Source organism: Ascaphus truei, chromosome 3, assembly GCF_040206685.1.
Source record: "Ascaphus truei isolate aAscTru1 chromosome 3, aAscTru1.hap1, whole genome shotgun sequence".
NCBI lineage: Eukaryota > Metazoa > Chordata > Amphibia > Anura > Ascaphidae > Ascaphus > Ascaphus truei.
Window position 1 is genome coordinate 66020047 of NC_134485.1, and position 16707 is coordinate 66036753.

At 41.9% G+C, this 16707-nt stretch overlaps 1 protein-coding gene across 4 annotated transcripts in view; it reads left to right on the plus strand.

Annotated features, from left to right (window-relative positions):
* ANKRD13B (ankyrin repeat domain 13B) overlaps window positions 1-16707 on the plus strand; it is a 135080-nt gene that overhangs the window by 79765 nt on the left and 38608 nt on the right. The gene's annotated exons all lie outside the window — the stretch shown is intronic.

Here is a 16707-nt window from a genome sequence, read left to right on the forward strand (position 1 = left end):
GCTGTTCTGGAGAGGTGCCTGTGTTGCTAAGACATACGGAAGTAGCCGGAAGGAGGTTAACAGCCTTAAAGAAGTAAATCCATCTGGGCAGTTGGGTTGTTGATCATTCCGGTTTTATGAAGGATAAGGGTAGCGTTTTAGGTCTGATGGTGCTAATCTATCTGATATTTGCCTCACTCGGCTAATGCGGCAGTGCAGATTGATATGGAGGAAGCTGTGATGCGGATGGAGGCAACAGGGCTAATTTAAGGCTTTCAATAGCCTTGTTTGTAGCGGCATCTTTGCAGTATGTTTGGGTAGTGCTACTCTGATTCATTTGTGACATGAGACTAGATCTAAAGTGGGAAGGGAAGCCGTATCTGCTGGGTGGTAGGTACTGGTGGTTTGCCCTTGGTGGTATTGGGTGCTGCAGTGGCCAGTGTGTTGGGTGACACCTGGCAGCTGAGGCTGGCCATGTATCTGCTTAAAGACACGCGGGGACAGTGGAAGGCTGTTTCTGTCACCATTTGCTTTAAACAAATGGCTGTTTATTAATAAAGCTGCTGCCCAATTTTACCTCCAATCTTGGCTACCTGGTGTTCTTTCGGCGTTATGTTTGGGGAGGTAATGGGGCGGATGCTGGAAGGCTCCAAGGTCAAGTAGCAGTTCAAAGTACCAATTTATGTTGAATACTAGTTCCCATCAAATATTGCACATTTAAGGTGCAAGAAGCCACTGAGGGAGTAATAATTGGATGGTATCCCCACGCCTACAATGCCTGCATGGTGATAGAGGAGATTGCTTGATGGGTTGTGAGCAGAGCCATTGGTATTGGTTTAAGTGGAAATATATCAAGGCAAACTATATGATGCTGTCACATGATATCCCTGGATGAATAGGACATTTAATCACTCCTACACAAGAGGCTGAGATTGTGGCAGATTGTCAAAAATGAATAGTTCCAGGCACATCCGAGTAATATAAACTGTAAGCAGCAGCCCGTTCTGAGTTACAGATTTGTAAAAATGCACTCAGAATGTGGCGTATGTTTGTAGAAAACTCAGGCTTCCATTTGTCACTGCTTTTAAATTCATCCTTTTTTTTATATATTTTATCTATAAATGGGACAAAGTGAATAAAGTGTTTGAAGTATAAACCTGACTTAATAATTTGTATAGAAAGCATTAGGACCATGCTTAATAAACGTCGCTAGGTCATAAAATACCATCTGGTACCGGAAGACACATCTGGTACCGGAAGACACATTATAGCCCATTTATGTTCCATAAGATGGCTAGATGCATATGGAACAATCTCTAGAGAGCTGTATTTTTTATTTTACATGTTTTTCCAATAGATATAATTCACATTTAGTTATTATCTCTATCTATCTATCTGTATATATCTATCTCTATATATACTGTATCTGTGTGTGTGTATACAGTATATAGTAATATTACCAGATTGGAGTCCAGCACATAGGAGACAGCACACCGGGAATGATTTTCAAATGATAGTTTGTACTGTAGAGAAATACAGGCACCTCAGCCAACGTTTCGGTCTGCAGAGAGCGACCTTCCTCAGGGCTGAGCTCCCACGAGTAGGAGCTGCTGCGGGACCCTGACACAGTAAATTACTGCCTTGCATCACCCTTTTGGATCGGAGGACTTCCACCTTTGCTGGCTACAACTTTCTGCACTTATCTGATGAATTTGCCACTATGAGAAGCTAGGAATCTTTTCCCCTGTATTGCAAATCTCCATGGGGATAAGTATAACTTTTTCTACCTACTCATACCATGCCTGGATGGACTTAACTATCTGCTCATTATATCCCGCTCTGTGCTAGTCTGGATTTCAAGACTTTGTATATCATTCAGTCTTTTGAGATTTTATTATCTCCCTTTGCGGATGGTTTTGTGCTTTTCACAAGTTTTTGAAGCATGTGTGAATATTGATGTATGTGTGAATATTGTGTGGTTTGTAGTCAGTATTATTTATTGTGTCCTCCTGATTGGGGTATATTTCTCTGACCGGCCGGTCTTTGTTGACCTAGGGAATTCATTTCCCTAGAGTTATACCTCACACTATTTCTTGTATTAGCTCTATTATAGAGTGTAGACAGTATTAGTGTGTTTTTCATATTTGGTATGTATGTCATTATGTATATTTCAGGGTCCTGCTCTCTTTTGGTTCTTACCATGTTTTAATATGTTATTCCAGACAATTGAGAAAAATGCTGCACACCTCAAAATATGAACAAAAAATTGATACAGTTACCGGTTCTCCAATGTTTGTACAAAAGCCTGTAATCAGTCCTGGGCAGATGATGGAAGGAACACAGGGCACAACGGATTTAGAATATCCAAACTCATTTATTGAGCCATTGAGTGTTGGCTCAATAAATGAGTTTGGATATTCTAAATCCGTTGTGCCCTGTGTTCCTTAATATGTTATTCAACATTAAAGTTTTTCATATTATACATAGGGATATTCTGAGTGTTTATTATTGAGACTTCTTTGTTCTCTTTCTTGTGTTATGTTACTATTGTCTCAGAGCACCGACCATTTTCTTAAATTTTGGAATATATATTATGGTCTTGTAAATACCCTATTTATTTGAGGTGTGTATGTGGAATCTGTATATATATATATATATATATATATATATATATATATATATATATATATATATATATGTATATATATATATATATATATATATATATATATATAATAAAAAAATAAATAGATGATACCGTTCTGTGGCTAACGAAATGCTTTTATTTGTGCGAGCTTTCGAGATACACTGATCTCTTCTTCCGGCGATGTTACAATGAATGAAGCAAAAGGTATACTTAAAAACAGTGTCTCTTGGAATGTTATCTGTGCTGTTCCTTCCCCCGGTGTGGATGTGTTTTATGGCTAGAGGTGTCAAAAGGTTACTGAAAGCAAGTGAAGAAAGAGTGTGTATGTGTATCAGTGTGAATAAAAATGAATGGAGAGCCCATCGCCGGAAAAAGAGATCAGTGTATCTCGAAAGCTCGCACAAATAAAAGCATTTCGTTAGCCACAGAACGGTATCATCTATTTATTTTTTGATTATTGAAGCTCGGCTAACACGGCACTGATACCTCTACATGTATGTATATATATATATATATATATATATATATATATATATATATACAGGCATACCCCACATTAACGTACGCAATGGGACCGGAGCATGTATGTAAAGCGAAAATGTACTTAAAGTGAAGCACTGCCTTTTCCCCACTTATCGATGCATGTACTGTACTGCAATCGTCATATACGTGCATAACTGATGTAAATAACGCATTTGTAACAGGCTCTATAGTCTCCCCGCTTGCGCCCACCTTCGGTACAGGTAGGGAGCCGGTATTGCTGTTCAGGACGTGCTGACAGGCGCATGCGTGAGCTGCCGTTTGCCTATTGTGCGAGATGTACTTACTCGCGAGTGTACTTAAAGTGAGTGTACTTAAACCTTGGTATGCCTGTATATTATTATTATTTTTTTGTCAGGTATAAAAGGTTTTAAAGGTAATTGGTTTCGAATGCAGCTCTACAGTCTGTCTGTATGTCTGCCTTGTGTAAATTAAAATTAAAATACAAACATTTGTAGTTATTTTTTTATTTATAACTAGTATTTGTCAATATTAATTATTAGTGTAATATTATTTATAATAGCTATACTGTGAAAATAATACATTTTGTTAGCCTGTAAATGAAACATCTGTGCTGCTACAAATAAATTTTTAGTTAATACATAGCAACTTAATTCTGCACTTACAATATAAACAGACTTCTTAGGCTGCATCCATGGTATGGACGACCGCGCGGACACGTCTGCACACTGCCCGATCAGACTGCCTCAAAGCAGTGATCACGTCCATGCGGCGTGCGGGCGCGTGCACGCGGAGGCAGGAGAGGGCGCGTGATGCGCGAGAAATCAGTTAAAACTGATTTCTCCCGCGAGAGGGCGGTCACGTGAGTGGTTCGCCCAATGAGGGTGAACCAGCTCCGTGACATCATTGGGAACACCCCCAGGAATGCCCCCCATGGCCCGAGCACTATGGCCAGGGAAAGCACCCGCTTTCCCTCAGCCTCCGCGCGTCTCCGCACTGCTGCACTCTCTATTGACGCAACCTTAGCGTTTACAACAGGTTCAACTTGTCAGATGATTTTTACACATATCTACTTTTTTTGGGGGGGGGCACACTAATACATATATTTTATTACATACCACTAACATCTGTGCAACCAAGCGTATTCCAATTCTGTACGCCAGCATATTTCACTAAAACAATTTTTGCTGCTTAAAGGGGCACAATAAGAAAAATAAGATTCGTACAAAAACGCAATTTTTACACCAAAAATGCTATTTGCGACACTTACAGTAGTACAGTGTTTTTCAATAGGTTTCCCGGGCATCCCTAAAGGGTTTACTGCAATTTCCAGGTAATTGTATTGTACCAAATACACAAGAATTTACAATGCATCTGATCTCAAACGTGCCATTAGAGAGGGTTGGGGTTCCTTACAATGCATCTGATCTCAGATGCGCTATTAGAGAGGGTTGAGGTCACTTACAATGTTCTGATCTCAAACGGGGTATTAGAAAGGGTTGGGGTTGCTTACAATGCATCTGATCTCAGGCGCGCTATTAGAGAGGGTTGGAGTTCCTTCCAATGCATCTGATCTTTGACGTGCTATTAGAGAGGGTTGTGATTCCTTCAATGGATCTGATATCAGACTCGCTGTTAGAGAGGGTTGGAGTTCCTTACAATAATCTGATGTCAGATGCACTATTAGAGAGGGTTGGGGTTCCTTACAATGCATCTGATCTCAGACACACTATTAGAGAGGGTTGGGGTTCCTTACAATGCATCTGATCTCAGACACACTATTAGAGAGGGTTGGGGTTCCTTACAATGCATCTGATCTCAGACACGCTATTAGAGAGGGTTGGGGTTCCTTACAATGCATCTGATCTCAGACACGCTATTAGAGAGGGTTGGGGTTCCTTACAATGCATCTCATCTCAGACACGCTATTAGAGAGGGTTGGGGTTCCTCAGAATTTCACAATATAATTATAGAGTTCCTTAACCAAAAAAAGGTTCAAAGACACTGTCTTAGTACATGGCCCACCTGGAGTTTCTGTGTTGGTGTTTATAGTGCATTTGAGCATTGGCTGCAGGATTTGGGTGTTAGGTAGCAGCTGTCATTGCTTATTGACCATATGATGTTTTTGGATCTCATGGCTTTTATTGCTCTCTGCTTCAGTGCTCTGTTGTAAATGCCTATTAAAACATACTATTGCTCAATATCATTGTTGTCAGAATCCTGTCCACAAGGTTCACAAAGGACACAGGTTTTGAACAGATTTACATAACGTTATGGATGATTTGCATATGAATTAGACGTATGAAGCACCAGTCTTGTTTGTGACCACTGACGGATGGAGTTGTTTTGTCTGTTTACAGAACTGTAAATAGGGAGAAAAGTTAGAAATAAAGCTCTAAGATAATAGTGACCAAATATCCCCGAATTTTCAGGGTCCGCCTGTGACTGCTTGGGTCACAATAGGTTTTCCTGGGAAGAGCTAGAGACTACCCATATTTCCATTGCATTAGGTGAATGAAGGCAAGTGCTAAAGGGGGGGACTTGGTCATAATGAGAGGCTGTGGGTGGATCAAGGATCAAGTACCCCCTGATTTTTGAACAAATAATTGTTGCAATTGTATTATATCGCTTAGCTCTAAAGCAACAAGTTACTATGGACATTTTATTTGTATTAGTTTTTTGCTCACCTTCTGCTTCTTGTTCTATCCTTTGTATTTATTTCCCTTTAACATTGACAGCTGCTCCTGTTGCCCATGAGAACCCTTGTACTTTACAAACAGGGCATTGCTAGGCATGGGTTTTCTGGCCTGCTTCCAGACACATGTAATAACATTGTTTTGGTTGTATTATTCATTGATTATGATTGCAATCACACCTCAGTTAACGCTATGCAGACATGAATGCAAAAGGGAGGGTGCAAATTATTAAGGAATTGCAATACCGCAGTTTTGTGGCCTCATTTGAGGTGGGGCTCACTTCTAGTAACCGCCCACTCTGTGACTTGTGTACAAAAATAAAGGGGCTGCGGGAGTAGCTCAGATGTAATGTTGGCTTCTTGTGACCTTGGGTAAGTCACTTTATCTCCTTGTGCCTCGGGCACAAGAAACATAGATTGTAAGCTCTTCAAGTCAGGAACTTATTGTGCCTGCAAAATTCCTAGTACAGCGCTGTGTCAGCACTATATTATCAATAACATCATTTTTTTTAAATTAATCCTCCATTTGTAAAGGATTTGAACAAGGCCATACAACTTCTCATGTGCTGGCATCATTTTCTTACCATTATTGGACATACTGTGTATTATAGAAAGACAGTGGTGCAATTATTCATTTCAAGATCTTGTCTGTGGGTAGCAATTCCATGTAAGTTTCGCATTGCCAGGTGAAAGCTCTACAAAAAAAAAGAAAGAAAAATGCATTTTCAGTGTCGTTTTTATCATGAGGTTGTTATGACAGTGAGCTGTAATAAATGGGCGCTCTGTTAAGTCTGCCAAAGTGCTCTGTATAACCAGAATTGCTGCCAGCATTGCAAAACTGTCTACATTTATAACCTGTTTCAGTATTACTGTCTGGCCCAGGATTACCAGGGAAAGCACAGGCAGACCAGGCTGTGCAGATCTTTTTTTACAATAGGGAGACAGATCAGGTTTTCTGGACTACTAATGAATATCCTATTTGCAGGTTTTCCAAGTGAAAGTACATGTGCTTCACAAATGTTTTGCTTACTCCAAAAATGTGGACCCATAGAACTGGTTTGAGAGCCACTGATGTAAGGATTATCATTTCGTTCTGCTAGTAACGAGAGCTGAAGACGGTCCGAGTCCGTACCTGGAGGCCGCATTCACAGGGTTACCTGTGAAATGGTCTTCAATTGGGACCGAACCAATATTTAAAGTTAGACCCGCACAATTATTTTGAAGGAAACAAAATGACACATGGCACTGAAGTAGTTAGAGGCTGTTTACTCTCCAGACATGATATTTCACTGTGTGTAATTATGTATTGTTGCTGTAATAGGATGTTAGTTATAGACATCTCCATTCACAGCAAATCAAGCTTCCCATGGATAATCCAACTCAACCAATTCCAGAGCACATGACCATAATCGCTTCCTACGCTCAAACCATCCCGGAGCTTGTGACCTACTCTATCATCTTTCAGATACTTGCAGATCCTGCGGGTGTCGTCACGCAGGCCCTTCCAAATGCTGTCAAAGTGGCTCACGGGTTAGTCACCCCGGGCCTAGAAGGTGAATATAGGAAGGTAGTAGTACCCACCTTATCCCATAGTGGGTGCTCAATAACACCCATTTTTGCAGTTCCCTTCTTGATCTGTTTGATAGTAGGGTTTCTGAATAAAATAGGGCCTTTGAATATCTGTGCAGAACAGAATTATTTCTTTCTGGAGCTGATATCACCACACAATAGAATGACATAATCGTCTAGTAATATCGAGTAATAGTCTAACTGCATTACCTCTACAAAGAATACATCATGCACTTTCTACATCTTATTCCATCTTCCTTGTGCAGTAAACACAAGGTGATTTTATCTGAGAGCGCACCCGTTTTTTTAAGACAGCTTTGGCTAATCAGAGTGCATGTCTGCTATATTATTTTTAACCTGTAAAGCTTTCGATTAGCACATGAAGGTTTCACTTTTTCTAATTAATCCCACAAGTACAGGATAAGTAGGAGCTGTCATTCCTGCTTTAACTAGTAATTTGCTACCTGTGCTCAGGTGTAAAGAGAGCCTGGCTGCATATATCATGTTGCATGCAGTGGGGATGGAGACTGAGGCTCTTAACCAGCATGTTGTTCATGTGAATGAGCTGAAATCTTCCTGCTTAAAGGCCTAGAACAAGGGTTACATATTACATAGTAGATGAGGTTGAAAAAAGACATGCGGCCTTCAAGTTCAACCTATGCTAAATTTAGACAACTGATACTTTATCCTATGTCCGTACTTACAGTATATTGATCCAGAGGAAGGCAAACAAAAAATCCCCAGTAACATATCATCCAATGATATCTCATAAGGGGAAAAATAAATTCCTTCCTGACTCCAAGAATTGGCAATCCGATTACTCCCTGGATCAACATCCTTCCCATGTTTACTTATTTGGTATATCCCTGTGTACCTTTCCTTTCTAAAAAGATGTCCAACCTTTATTTGAACAAATCTATTGTATCTGCCATCACAGTCCCCATGGGTAATGAATTCCACATTTTAACTGCCCTTACTGTAAATAACCCTTTCCTTTGTTGCTGGTGAAATCTTCAACCTTAAGGGATGGCCCGAGTCCTTTGTACTGTCCTTGGGATAAATAGTTATTTTGAAAGCTCCTTGTACTGTCCCCGAATATATTTGTATATAGATATATCCCCTCTTAGGCTTCGGCCATGTTACCTGCTTGCTCGCTGAAGCATGCTGACGCGCGCTCATGCTTGCCACTGAGCCCCTACAGCCGCAATTAGAGCGGCTTTAGTAGGGGCTCGTCTACGCTTCCACAAGCGCGCGGAAGCGTAGGTCTTAGGTCATTTTAAAAATCAAGCGCTTGCCGGAGCGCAGGGCCGGCCACGTGAGCAGTTCACCCAATGAGGGCGAACCAGCTCCGTCACGTAACTGGCCCGCCCCCGGCCGCCCCCTGACGGCGCGCATGTCAAGCAACCGCAAGGCCAGGGAAAGCACCCGCTTTCCCTGAGCCTCAGCGCGCATCAGCACGCAAGCAGGAAACATGGTCGAGGCCTTAGACGCATCTTTTCTAATGTAAGTAAATCTAATTTAGCTAGCCTCTCCTCATAAGTTAGAATGTCCATCCCCTTTATTAATTTGGAGGCTCTTCTCTGCACTCTCTCTAGTTCCATAATGTCTTTTCTTAGGGTGGCCAACCTTTTTTTCAGGTGTGCCAATATGGGTACAATTTTTGGGAAGGGCCACTGTCCTGCTGCCCCCGCTCTCGTTTCGCACTCAACCCCTCCTCCTCCTCCCTCACTCAATGCCCCCTCCACCTCTCTCACTCCTTTCCCCTCTTTTCCTCCTTACTCCATTTCCCTTCCCCTCTAAGAATTTAATCTTTGGAGGTGGGGTGAGAGGGGTGGGGTGAGGCCCCAGGGCACGCCTCGGAGAGGAACTGGCCCAACTTCCTGTGCTGGCTGGTGCACCGGAGTGGGACGGGGGCTGGCGGAGTGGCTTGAGAGACCCCCACAGCTGAGGAGAGTTGGGGCCCTGTAGCGCAGGGGAGGGCAATCTTTTTTCCGACAGAGGGCCGTCTGTCCCCCTCTCCTCGCGCCCCCCTGCTTACCTTGGTTCTGACGGCATGACATCACGTCGCCATGGCAACGCGACCCCGCGGTGTCATTTGACGCCACTTTGCAGTGGCGACGCATCACCAGGAGCGTCTGAACCAAAGTATGGAGAAGTTTACAAAGGCATTGCAGCTCCCCTGGCATTCATTTAAATGCCTTCGGGAAGCGTGCAGGGCCTCTAAACCCTGCGCCCCCCACTTTGCGCACCCCTGTAAATTGGTGGCTCTCCCCTCCCCCCATCCCCCCCGCCCTCCATGCGGCAGATCCCGCGAGTATTATCACGCAGACCGTTCCAAATGCCGTCAACGTGGCCCATGGGTTAGTCACACCCTGGCCTAGAAGGTGAATATTGTTAGGCAGTGCTTCCCACCTTATCCCGTAGTGGGTGCTAAATAACACCCATTTTTGCAGCCCTTTTATGAATCTGTTTGATTATAGGGTGTCTGAATAAAATCCACTTTGGAAAAATAAGGCCTTTGAATATCCGTGCAGAATAACAGAATTAGTTCTTTCTGCAGCTGATGTCACCACACAGTAAAATGAAATAATCGTGAGTAATAGTCTAACTGCATTACCTCTACAAAGAATACATCATGCACTTTCTACATCTTGTTCCATCTTCCTTGTGCAGTAAACGCAAGGTGGTTTTATCTTTAAAATCTGAGCCCATGAAAATGTGCTATAAATACAGATAATTACACTACTCTGTATGCTTTATGTTTTGCAAAGTGTGTTTTCCCAATGTAGTCTCACTTTACATGTGCAGCTCCCCATCTATTTCTTCCTTTTTAAAGATTTCCTCACCAGTCTGCATAGAAAGATGTCGTCTTTCACTCGTCTCGTTGTTGTCCCTGCTCACGAATGTTTAAACCATGTGTTTTTTGTTCCTGAAAAATGAGCCCCAGCCCGAAGTTAACATGGCTGGACATCAGCACGCCTTATCTGAGAGGCTCGAGATGCCATAGAGCAGAGGTGCCCAATGCCAGTCCTCAGGGAGCACTAACAGTGCAGTGCAATGTAGGAGGGCAGACAAAAGCAGAAATTCCCCCTGTAATCATGTAATGGTGTTTTCACTAAATTGGCCTGAATATCTTCCATGTAAGTGAATAATTCTGGTGTACGCTATCCCTTCATTTTGCCGCTGGCTCATCCCCCCCCTTGACTTTCACAGGTACGCTGTTATGTTTCCACTGTCCACTGACAGGGCACAGTGCTGGCAGAAACATGTAAATGTATTCAGTGCTGATTGAGACTGCGACACACTGTGCTTGTGACTTGGAAACATTTGCATACGATTTGATTAGCAGATTCAAAGCTGTTATGTTTATTTTTGTTGGGACTCTCTCTACTTTCTATCTGTGACTTTATTGGTTCTGTCATCAGGTGGCATTTTCTGTCCATTACTGCTATTTCTGCTTCCTTGCTGCCTTTTCATCCCTCCTTTGGATATATATATATATATATATATATATATATATATATATATATATATATATATATATTTATATATATTTGAATTTGTTTTGGTGCCGTAAATATAGAAACAGAATGACAAGAACACTCACCATTCTGCCATTAATATTCCCCATAATTATTTCTGCGTAGATACCTGTATTTTTTGTATTCATATTTTACATGATTCTTTAAAATAAATTAAATGGAATGTCAATGGTATTCCATATATATATATATATATATTTATATATATATAAATGTTTGCATAACATAAAATAAGACCTTTGAATATCTGTGCAGAACAACATAATTATTTCTTTCTAGAGCTGATGTCACCACACAATAGAATGACATAATCGTGAGTAATAGTCTAACGGCATTACCTCTACATAGAATACATTATTTTATATATATATATATATATATATATATATATATATATATATATATATACACTGTACAGTGGTGTGAAAAAGAAAGTACACCCTCTTTGAATTCTACGGTTTTACATATCAGGACATAATAACAATCATCTGTTCCTTAGCAGGTCTTAAAATTAGGTAAATACAACCTCAGATGAACAACAACACATGACATATTACACTGTCATGATTTATTTAACAAAAATAAAGCCAAAATGGAGAAGCTATGTGTGAAAAACTAAGTATACCTTATAATTCAATAGCTTGTTGAACCACCTTTAGCAGCAATAACTTGAAGTAATCGTTTTCTGTATGACTTTATCAGTCTCTCACATCGTTGTGAAGGAATTTTGGCCCACTCTTCTTTACAATGTTGCTTCAGTTCATTGAGGTTTGTGGGCATTTGTTTATGCACAGCTCTCTTAAGATCCAGCCACAGCATTTCAATCGGGTTGAGGTGTGGACTTTGACTGGGCCTTTGCAACACCTTGAATCTTTTCTTTTTCAGCCATTCTGTTGTAGATTTTCTGGTGTGCTTGGGATCATTGTCCTGTTGCATGACTCAATTTCGGCCAAGCTTTAGCTGTCAGACAGATGGCCTCACATTTGACTCTAAAATACTTTGGTATACAGAGGAGTTCATGGTCGAGTCAATGACTGCAAGGTTCCCAGGTCCTGTGGCTGCAAAACAAGCCCAAATCATCACCCCTCCACCACCGTGCTTGACAGTTGGTATGAGGTGTTTGTGCTGATATGCTGTGTTTGGTTTTCGCCAAAAGTGGCGCTGTGCATTATGGCCAAACATCTCCACTTTGGTCTTGTCTGTCAAAAGGACATTGTTCCAGAAGTCTTGTGGTTTGTTCAGATGCAACTTTGCAAACCTAAGCCATGCTGCCATGTTCTTTTTAGAGAGAAGATGCTTTTCTCCTGGCAACCCTTCCAAACAAACCATACTTGTTCAGTCTTATTCTAATTGTACTGTCATGAACTTTAACATTTAACATGCTAACTGAGGCCTGTAGAGTCTGAGATGTAACTCTTGTTTTTTTGCAATTTCTCTGAGCATTGCATGGTCTGACCTTGGGGTGAATTTGCTGGGACGTCCACTCCTGGGAAGATTGGCAACTGTCTTGAATGTTTTCCACTTTTTGGGCTCTTTTCTCTTCTCTGTGGTAGTTTGTATATTTTACCCTTGAGTCTCACCACAGACATTATTCTACATAGCCTTATATTATGCTTTAGAGCAAGGGTGCACAATGTTTTCGTCCTGCTCTCCCCCCCCCCCCCGGCCTGGTCTCCCCCTGCTCGTGCCCCCCCCCCCCTCCTGCATGAATCCGGCATCAAATGACGCAGCAGGGTCACGTTGCCATGACGGTGCATCGCTGGATGGTAAGGTAAGTGAGGTCAGGGGTTTTTACAGAGGCTTCACGCGATCCCCGGCATTTAATTTAAATGCCTTAGCGGAAGGGCGGGGCTTCTGTAATGGCCACGCCCCCCCCAAAAAAATCTCGCCCCCCCAATTTGCGCACCCCTGCTTTACCTATAATATTTTTACTTCATATAAAGGACAGAACATAGAACACAGACAGAGCCCAGTGCTACATCCAATGACACAAATACACAGTAAAGTACATATATATATATATACAGTGTTCGACAAACCTATACATTTGCTCGCCCCGGGCGAGTGGATTTAACCCCCGGGCGAGTAAATATTGGCCCAAGCAGTACACGTTTGGTACTAGGTGGCGAGTAGATTTTTTTTGTGTGGCGAGTAGATTTTTTGGTGATTTGTCAACCACTGTATATATATATATATATATATATATATATATATATATATATATATATAGTTATACGTTACCGTTCCAAGGATTGGTAAACAAGAGACAGCACTCAAAGTTGAAAATCAAAGTATATTAGTGAAAGCAAAAATACATCCAGAAACCCAACGTTTCGGTCCTACAGAATGGGACCTTCCTCAGGACTGTAGGACCGAAACGTTGGGTTTCTGGATGTATTTTTGCTTTCACTAATACACTTTGATTTTCAACTTTGAGTGCTGTCTCTTGTTTACCAATCCTTGGAACGGTAACGTATAACTACATTCTCTATATGGGACGTGCACCTGTGGCTTACCAGCACCTATTGGAGTGCCAACTGCCTTATCTGACTATATATATATATATATATATATATATATCCAGTAGCACTCCGCTTTGACACTAATATGCATATATATATATATGTTGTGGTTACTTTGGGGGTTTAATATATAAGAAATAGGAGCTTACTGGGTATCTTTGTTTTGTAATCTTGTCCAGCTGGCCACAGCTAATTGGGAGGGTGGCGCCTCCTTCCCAGGTTCTAAGCTCACCCCCATCCCACTTTGCTTCTAAATGGTTAAGGATCACTCCATTTCACCTTCCACACAAGCAGGTCCTTGCATGCAGTGTGGTTGCGACAAAATCTAATTCAGATTGCTTTTCCTGGTATTTTACAGGTAAATAAGACCCTCAATCAAACTAAGAACGATGCAGCTAATCACAACAGCTTTATTATAAAGTTTTCTTCCTGGTATTATACAGGTTATTAAGAATTTTGATTAGTGTTAGGACTTGCACAGACTTGGTCTACCTTGGTGTTTGGTGTGCAAGCTTAAGATGCTTTGGCCAAAGAATCAAACTAAATGACCAAATGTTTTTATTATATATATATATATATATATATATATAGATAGATAGATAGATAGATAGATAGATGTATATATGTACTTTACTGTGTATTTGTGTCATTGGATGTAACACTGGGCTCTGTCTGTGTTCTATGTTCTGTCCTTTATTTGAAGTATATATTGCCATGCCCAGTAGCACTCCTCTTTGACACTAATATGCATATATATGTTGTGGTTAGTTTGGGGGTTTAATATATAAGAAATAGGAGCTTACTGGGTATCTTTGTTCTATAATATTTTTAGTTAACTTTCAGCAGGTATCTATTTGTTGTTTAATATAAGTCAGGCATGAGCTTATAATTAGGATGACCAGATGTCCCGGTTTAGCCGGGATAGTCATGGTTTTTAGCCGTTTGTCCCGGGGCCACTGTCCAGGTTTTTATCGGCACTGGCCACACATGCGCAATCGTCGCTTGCCAGCCGTGGACTGCGTGATCATCTCTTGCCGGCTGCGTATGCGCATGTGCAGCCGGCAAGCTCCGATCGCGCATGCACACGAGTGGTCAATCCATCTCTCTCCCTCTCTCTTTTCCACCTCTCCCCCCCCCCACTCTTTCTGTTTCCCACTTGCACTCCATCTTGCCACCTTACGTGCTCTCCCTATCTTCTCCCTTACACTCTCCCCCTCTTTTTTCTCCTGGACACTCTCCCCCCTCTCTGTTCTTCCCTTATACTCTCTCCCCCTCTCTCTTCCTACTTACACTCTCCCCCTCACACTCTCCACTCGCCTCTTAAACTCTCCCCCTTTATCTTGTCCCCTTTCACTCTTCCCATCTCTCTTGCCCCCTTACACTCTCCCCATCTCTTACCCCTTTATACTCTCCCCTTCTCTCTTGCCCCCTTACACTCTCCCCATCTCTTACCCCTTTATACTCTCCCCTTCTCTCTTCTCCCCTTACACTCTCCCCCTCTCTGTTCCCTCTTACACTCTCCACCTCTCTTCTCAGCTGTTTTTCGCCATCAATAAAGAAGAAAGTGGAATGGTAAACCTTGTGGGGCAGGTAGAAGTGGAGAAAGATTGTATCCATGCTGCATTCTTCATGGAAACGAAATCTTATGTCTTATTACAAAAACAACTGAAAGGAAAATATGATTTTTTGAGTGGGAGGAGTGCTGCAGTAACCTGCCTTTGTGTCAATTATGAACAAAGTGAATATACCTTAAAGCTATTCTCACAACGAGAAGGTAAAATTGGAAAATATAATTGGGGTAAAAAAAAATTCAACCCAATGGGAACAAAACCACGTGTGGCCAACACAATATAGAACTAAAGAGTTGAAAAAAGGCCAATCCCCTTGCAAAAAAAGTAGAATTCCAGCAGTTGCAGTTTCATTAGTGTTATTTATTTTGAAAACACCAGAGCACGCAATGTTTCAGGTCCAAAACAGGACCTTTAGTCTACAAGAAGGGGTTCTCTGTGCTGGTGCGTGGTCGCTGCTCTGTGGGAGTTGAGCACAGCAGGTGCATTGACAAGACAACTGATTCAGTGACTCGAAGTCTCAGTCAGATTGTTACCTTTGTCATAGGCTTCCCATGGAAAAGTTATATCTAGTGCTTAGGCTGTGACACGCAAATGTCCATCTAGTCCAGGGGTGGCCAACTCCAGTCCTCAAGGGCCACCAACAAGTCAGGATTTGAGAATGTCCCTGCATCAGCACAGGTGGCTATATCGGTGGCACAGTCAGGGATATCCTGAACACGTGACATGTTGGTGGCCCTTGAGGACTGGAGTTGGCCATCCCTGTTCTAGGGGGTTCTCGTGCAGACTGCTCCAATGGAAGTAGGGCCCCCTCCACTGATCTGGAGCGATCACGTGATCACAAATGCCGAGATCCGGTGGCCCGCTGCTGCTGCCAGACCTCCGACCGCAGAAAGGTTAAGGATGACCGCATTTGCTTAATTGACCTGCTTCCCAAAGACAGCATCAGTGCTTTAATTCTTCTTCTTCATTCGTCATTTCAGAGGTACACAGTAAGGGTGGGCACTTTCACTGGTGTTTTGTTTTTTTCCGGTCAGTAACCCCGTTACTGACTTTTCAGACGACAAAGAGGTTAATACATTTGCACAGTGCAAAGAAGGTAATGCAAACGTTTAAAGAAATTCGAAACGTTGCGAAAAGCTAGTTATGCATTTTTTGTACGTTTTTGACACAAGCGAACTTCTGCAGCATTTTCTAACTTCTTTATTTTGCCTGTAAAAATAGTCACCAAGAAAAAGCACGGCTTCCAAATTTATCCATTTTAATAGTTGCGCTGGGTTTTTGGCAGAAGTCCCTATTTGTGTGACTTTTTACAGAACGTCCAGAACTTGACAACTTTGCAATGCGTGCGATAGTCATTATTAGGAATAAGGGGAATTTGGGGCTTAAGGGACAAACTAATGCAAATCAAACCTCTTACCATGTGTACAAACGAACTTCAAAAGCAATCAGATGCCTATAACTATTTCAGATATTTTTGTAAGCCTTCGATCAACAACATTTATCTTCAACGTGGCAACATAGGTAGAGACAGCAGATGGGAAGCTCCTCAGCTCAGACCTTGACTGCACAACTCCACTGTGTACAAGGCTGCATTGATTTAGGAATAAGGAATTGTAATCGCAGCACTGAGTGAGCTGGGCACCTGCACAATCTCTGTGATCAGTCAGCAGTTTCTTGTACT